This window comes from Carlito syrichta, unplaced genomic scaffold (assembly GCF_000164805.1).
Source record: "Carlito syrichta isolate Samal-C Ts95f unplaced genomic scaffold, Tarsius_syrichta-2.0.1 Scaffold309278, whole genome shotgun sequence".
NCBI lineage: Eukaryota > Metazoa > Chordata > Mammalia > Primates > Tarsiidae > Carlito > Carlito syrichta.
In genome coordinates, this window is record NW_007253374.1 from 13527 (window position 1) to 20886 (window position 7360).

The 7360-nt window shown below is 49.2% G+C and overlaps 1 pseudogene; it reads left to right on the forward strand.

Annotated features, from left to right (window-relative positions):
* The first annotated feature begins 407 nt into the window (after positions 1 to 407).
* LOC103269490 lies at positions 408 to 1378 on the forward strand (annotated as a pseudogene).
* Positions 1379 to 7360: the final 5982 nt, after the last annotated feature.

The following is a 7360-nucleotide window of genomic DNA, read 5'->3' on the forward strand; positions in this document are numbered from 1 at the left end:
TCTGTGGACCAGCCCCAGGCTGCTCAATGCTGCCAGAGAGGTCAGTCCATGATGTGCCAGATGGAGACCACCTGCCCAGCTCTGTGGGTGATACTGACGATGGGGACAGAGATGCAGAGCAAGAAGACTGCATCTATTCCCTGGAGGAGTTCTTTGCCACAGTCTCACTAGTGCTCTCTGAACCAGCCCCAGGCTGCTCTCTGCTGCCAGAGAAGAAAGTCAATGAAGCGCAGGTTGAAGACCACCTGCCCAGCTCTGTGGGTGTTGTTATGGACGAGGATGCCTGGCAAAAAGACTGGAATGCGAGTGCCCTCTACGGGCGGGTCCGGTCCCCGCTGCCCGGGCGGGACCTCCCTGGCTCCCAGGAGCAGCTGCTGGCGCGCGCCCAATCCCGCGGCGGCGGCTGGGCTGGCGGCGGGAGCACCAGCTGCGGGAAGCCCGGCCGCGGCCGCCGGGCTGCGCCCGCTATGTCCAAGGTCGAGGAGGCCAAGAAGTTGGCGGGCCGCGTAGCTGTGGAGAACCACGTGCAGAACAACCAAGTGCTGGGGATCGGAAGTGGTTCGACGATGGTCCATGCTGTGCAGCGAATAGCTGAAAGAGTGAAGCAGGAGAATCTGAACCTCGTCTGCATTCCTACTTCCTTCCAGGCCCGCCAGCTCATCCTGCAGCATGGCTTAACCCTCAGTGACCTGGATCTACACCCAGCGATTGACCTCGCCTTTGACGGTGCTGATGAAGTAGATGCCGACCTCAATCTCATCAAGGCCGGAGGAGGCTGCCTGACCCAGGAGAAGATGGTGGCCGGCTATGCCAGTCGCTTCATCGTGATTGCTGATTTCAGGAAAGACTCAAAGAACCTCGGGGATCGGTGGCACCAGGGAATCCCCATCGAGGTCTTCCCAAAGGCCTATGTCTCAGTGAGCCGAGCTGTGAGCCAGAAGTTTGGGGGTGTGGTGGAACTCCGAATGGCCATCAGCAAGGCGGGTCCCATGGTGACAGAAAATGGCAATTTTATCGTGGACTGGAAGTTTGACCGGGTACACAAATGGAGTGAAGTGAACACAGCTATCAAAATGATCCCAGGTGTGGTGGACACAGGCCTGTTCATCAACATGGCTGAGAGAGTCTACTTCGGGATGCAGGATGGCTCGGTGAACATGAGAGAAAAGCCTTCCTGTTGACCTGCAAGGAGCGGCGTGTGTTCGGCTTGATCTCCATCCAGCCCAGAGCCGAGGTGACACGCCTCTTTGGGATCCTTTGCCTTAATGTATCTGCTAGGTGGACAACTGGCAGGTGGTGGAAACAGGGTTAAGTTCAGTCTTCTGAAGCATTGTTGTTACATATCTTTTTAAAAAGAAATACAAACATATTTTTACTATTAAAAAAAAGCCTGGAATGCTTTCATCGAGGAGTTCTTTCCTCCAGTCTCAACAGCACTCTCTGGCCCAGCACCAGGCTGCTCAATGCTGCTGGCGATGTCCGTCCAGAAGTTCAGGATGAAGACCACATGCCCAGCTCTGTGGGTGCTGCTGATGTTGGGGACAGAGATGCAGAGCAAGAAGACTGCATACATTCCCTTGAGGCATTCTTTGCCACAGTCTCACCAGCACTCTCTGACCCAGCCCCAGGCTGCTGTCTACTGCCAGAGAGGTCAGTCCAGGATGTGCAGGTTGAAGTCTACCTTCCCAGCTCTGAGGTTCTACTGATGTTGGGGATAGAGATGCTTGGCAAGAAGACTGGAATGCTTTCATCGAGGAGCTCCTTCCTCCAGTTTAAAGTGCTCTCTGACCCAGCCCCAGGCTGCCTTTTACTGTCAGAGAATTCAGTCCTGGAAGTGCACGATAAGTACCACCTGCCCAGTCTGTGGGTGTTACTGATGTTGGGGACAGAGATGCAGAGTAAGAAGACTGCATATATTCCCTCGAGGAGTTCTCCATCCAGATCTGTCAGTAATGGGAAATGTCAATTCAATTGCTGTCACCACTGCCACCTTTGCTTCCCCCTCCGCTGCCACTCGCGGGGGATAGAGATGAGCTGCCTGTGACTCCTCAAGTTCCCTGCAGAGAGGTATGGAGGCACCTTGGAGAAGAGCCTTGGGTGTGAATGGACGAACACAATTTTGGAGGAGAAATGGGAGACTTTGGAGAATGAAACAGAGTCATGGCAAAGTGCAGTGCTGCCCAGCCTTCCCCTTCATTCTCCCTTCCTGCTAGGGAAACTACAGACTCCCTGCCACGGCCACTTACTCTTTTCAGGTCTCAGTTCCTCCTACCATCCCTGACTATGCCCACTTGGCTGCCAAATTCTCTATACTGCCTGGTTCTCCCCCTCGCCTTCTCCTTCAAGCCTACCTTGTGCAGAAGTGAGTCCTCAACGCCCAAGTGTATAGATTCCCCTCTTTCTCTTTCCTTCCCTGCCCCTCTTCCAGTCCCTCTCACTAAGACTCTTTGCAAGCCGGTCCATTTCACAGCAGACATTTCCACCATCCCAGTCACACTTCAGACTCAGATCACTGACAAGGACACTACCCCCCCCATCTAAGGCTGTCATTTTCACATTTCCTCCAGGCCCCCAGTGAGTTCTTTTCCTGTTTTCCCATATCCATGGCAGTGTGGAAAAGAGGTGCCCTGCAAAGGTATCAGTGAACATCTACCCACCTACATGTATTTCCCAAATTGAATCCCCACCTCAATTTTAGCCTCCCCTTGGTCAAAAACCACCCCTCGGCCCAGATTTGGATCATCTACGGGGCAACTGTGGGGATCCTGTCTCCCCAGTGCCCCTGTTTTAGGAGCCTTCCCACTGTGGCTCCTCCAGTGACCTCCACTCTAGCGAGAAGCACCTTGGCAACATCATCATCCAAGCCTCCCTTCAACTCCAAAGGAGACCATCCCTTCCTCCCAGGTTGTCATCCTCCAGTCTTCCTGTGCCCAGGAAGAACAACATGCCATCCTCTGTGGGGCTGCCTGGTCTTGGGAACACACAACCCAGTGGCAGCATTACCTTAGCACCAGTCTCCACCAGGTTGGCTGCACATCACTCAGTGGACCAACCGCAACTTCCATCCAGGCTTTGACTCCATGAGTCACCTCTTAGCCCACATTTGGGGCCCCCAATGGACAGCAGCATTCTAGCAGCTCTTTCATTTTGGCAGACCCAGCAAATCCAGCAGAGCAAAGGCCTAATATCTCCTGCAGCCCAGTCACCCAGGTGCAGCATCTTGCAATCAGGTTTGGCAGGTTTGACATCACCATATTCTGCACTTGGCACACCTATCAACATCCAGCCAGTCTTTTGTAAAAATGAAGTGCTTTCCCCAATGCTGAGGCCAAGACGTCTAGCTTGAGGGTTGCCGCTGGGGTACCAGGCACTGGGGGCAGTACCTCTCTGGCTGCCGAAATGACTACAGACCCACTGGTGCTTATAGGACTGGCCGCTTTTACAGATGGTGGGAGTATTGGAGTCGGGGTGTCTGCTCTGGCCCCAGTTCCACATCAGGGGCACCCACCCTGGAGCAGGACACCTTCTCTTCCTCCATTAGATAAGGTAGCCCTGGGTACTGCTGGCCATAGCCTTGCTACTGCACCAGGAGGGACCTTCAACATCTCTGTATTTGCATATGCTTCCAGTGCCACTGAGATTTCAGGCACCTGGGGTCCCCCTTCACAGAAGACAGATGGGTATAAAGAAGGAACGGCTCTAAACCCATGGTTGGAGGTCCCTATGCTCCTGTTTTTCATCAGGGCACCATGTCTGTGTGTGGAAAACACATCTGTCAGAGCATCTGGGACTCACCTGGACAAGCTCAGATAGTGCATCTGCAGAGACCACCACTATGCCTTTGATGAGGCCCTTGGGAGCCCACCTACCAGGAAAGCACCTGGGGCCAACCTGGACAACAACAGATGGTATGACAGGGAACAGAAGTGTGCCTATTGTGACTAAATGTACTGATGGATACCCACCCACACACAAAAATCACCTGTGGTCCACCTGGCTAAACACAGAATGTACAACAAGGGACAGCACCACACATTTGTAGGGAGACATCTAATCTCCCTTTGAGTAAAACACCAATGATTCACCCAGCCAAAGTACTCCTTTGACTTTAAAGTAGCCAGCAATAGGCCAGGCTCAGTGGCTCTGCCTGTAATCCCGCGCCTTTGGGAGGCTGATGTGAGTGGATTGCCTGAGCCCGCGGGTTCGAGACCCACCTGGGTAGCAAGACCTCATTTCTACAATAAAGTCAGCCAGGCGTGGTAGCGCATGCTTGTAATTCCAGCTACTTGGAAGGCTGAGGTGGAAGGATCACCGGAGCCCAGCAGCTCAAGGCTGCGGTGGCCAGGAGCAGCCACTGCACTCCAGTCTGGGTGACAGAGTGAGACTCCAACTCAAAAAAAAAAAGTAGCCAGTATTGTCAATGAAACACTTGCGTTTGGAGACTCATGGTCAGAGCAAGTGTGCCTGTGGCCTGAGGATAGAAAGCAGCCACTGGGGCGTCCTTGCTCCTACCAAGAAGGGACTTCATAGGAGCCACCAACCCATTTCTTACTCTCTAGCATGGGTCTCAACAAATAAGGATCAACTCTCCCTCTACATACAGTCCCCATGAATGGACATTTGCTCCAGGAGGAAGGAGCCCAGTCCCTTTCAGTTCAACTTAACCTGTTTTGGACAGCATGGGGCAGACAAGCTCAGACAGACCTATGTTGTATTTGAGAAGCTCCACCATGACTTGACTTTCACCTGACTGACTCAAGCTCTGGACCAGTTCTCTCCAGTCTTGGAATTGGCAGGATCCCCACTGCGATTGACAGGTACTCTTTTTTCCATTGCCCATTGGCCTCGATAGATTCTTATTTTTCCCAGATGATATAGATACAAACTTTGTTCTTGTCAGACATCTCTGTGACTGTGTGAGAAGAAAGGATTAAATGGTGTCAGGGCAGAGTCAAGGAGGCTTCGACAATGGAGTGTCCAAGACCAAGATGAAGTAGTAAGCTCTTGGTCTAAAGGAGCTGACGGTGGGGATGTTGAGGAAGTAAGAGAAGAGGGAAATGAAATGTGACAGCAGCAGGCCCAGGCCTATTCTAGCCATTTGGTTTGGTTAAATAAACATGAATGATTTTAGCAAAAATATAAGGCCTATTTTTATCAGACAGAGTCTCACTTAATCACCCAGGCTGGAGTACAGTGGCACAATCACGGCTTACTGCAGCCTCCACCTCCTGGGCTCAGGCGATCCTTTTGCCACAGCTTCTTGAGTAGCTGGGAATACAGGCAGGCACTACTACGTCCAGCTAAATTTTTTATTTTTTGCAGACACGAGGTCTCGCTATGTTGTCCAGACTGGTCTTGAGCTCTTGGAGTCAATCAATCTTCCTACCTTGGCTCCCAAAATGCTGGGGTTACAGTCGTGAACCACAGCACCACTGTTTATTGATTGCATAATAACACACAATTTACTCAACTTCAAGAGTCTCAGGGAAATCAATGCTTTAACCATGGCCTGATTACCTCACAAGATTTTTGAAAGGATAAGATGAAATAATGCAGGGATGGTTCTTATAAACCATTGTTATTATTCTATATATAGGGATGGGTGAATGGATAGATAAGGTCTGCTTTTAATATCATGAGATGCTTGTGGTAGATCCAGATGCTAGGAAAGCAGTTTGTTCACTTATTTACCAACTTGACTTATATATTGAGCACCTGGAATGTGCTATGGACTATTGTAGGTAGTAACATCAGTTACGAGAAAGGTAGGGACTGACTACAAATGTATTGTCCTGACTTTGTGGACCCTACATTCTAGTTGAAGGTGAGAAAAGACACAACAAATATGTGTATTATCTCGCAGGTTAGCCAGTAATAAATGCTATGGACAATAGAACGGTATATGGTGGGCTGAGACTGTGGATGAGGAGAAGCAGGTGTTTTAATTCAAACTGCAGATAAGACAAACCTCACTTGGAAATAAACAACCTAGAGAGAGGCAATTGGGCTCGATCTCTTAGCGAAGAGCATTTCAGATAATAGGAATGATCCTCAAAACAAGCAAAGGCTCAGAGGAAGGATATCTGTTGTCCTCAGGCAGTGGTTTGTAAGATAATGTGCTGGAATGAAGTCAGCAAGTGGGAGGGAAGGAGGAGATGAGGATAGAGAAGATTTGGGTTGAATCCCATGCACTCCTATTTATTGATTGTATAATCACAAACAGTGGACTCAATTTTCAAGAGTCTCATTGAAATCAGTGCTTTTACTATACCCTGTTTACCTCACAAGATTTTTGAAAAGATAAAATAGTGTGGGGATGGTACGTGTAGATCATTGTTGTTGTTATTCTGTATTTGGGAATGGATGAATGGAAAGATAGATAAGATAGATAGATAGATAGATAGATAGATAGATAGATAGATAGATAGATAGATAGATAGACAGATAAAGTTATGGACTGAATGTTTGTGTCCCCTCAAAAATTCAGATATAATTTTTTGAATCAGGGTCTTACTCTGTCACCCAGGTTGGAATTCAGTGGCATGATCATGGCTCACCATAGCCTTGACCTCCTGGATTCAGGTGATCGCTCCTCCTCAGCCCCTCAAGTAGCTGGAACTACAGACGTGTGCTACCACTCCCAGATAAGTAGAAAATATATATATATATTGGTGTGACAAGGACTCACTATGTTGCCTATACTGGTTTTTAACTCTTAGGCTCAAGCAATCCTCCTGTCTTAGCCTCCCAAAGTGTTGGGAGTACAGGTGGGAGTCACTGTACCCAGTCAAATATTCATATATTGAAGCCCAAACCCCCATGTGATGGTATTAGGATGTAGAACCTTTGGGAGATAATTAGCTTTAGTGTCATCACGAGATGGGACCCCCATGATGGGATTCATGTCTTTATAAGAAGAGGAAAGGACACTAGAGCTTCCTCTCACCAACATGTGAGGACATATCAAAAAGGTGCCACCTGTAAGCCAAGAAAAGAGCCCTCATGAGATACTGAAACTGCCTTGATTTTGGACGTGCCAGCCTCAAGAGCTGTTGAAGAAAAACCTACTGTTGAAGCCAACAGTCTAAGGCATTTTATCTTAGCAGCCTGAGCTAATGTAGATAGATAATAGGCAGGTAGATAGGCAGATAGAGAGAGAGCATATAGACATATTAGGTTGATGCATAAGTTTGAAGCATTTGTTTCTGGCATGGCAACTCTGCAATGTTAGAAGTCTGTTTATCGTTTGTCTTTTGTCCCTTGGAGTGACAGGGTTGTGCTTGTAACGATGCCTTACATTTTGCACATTTGCAAAAAGTTGGTACTATCTTTGGGCTAATGAAGATGGAGTGTCAGGTGG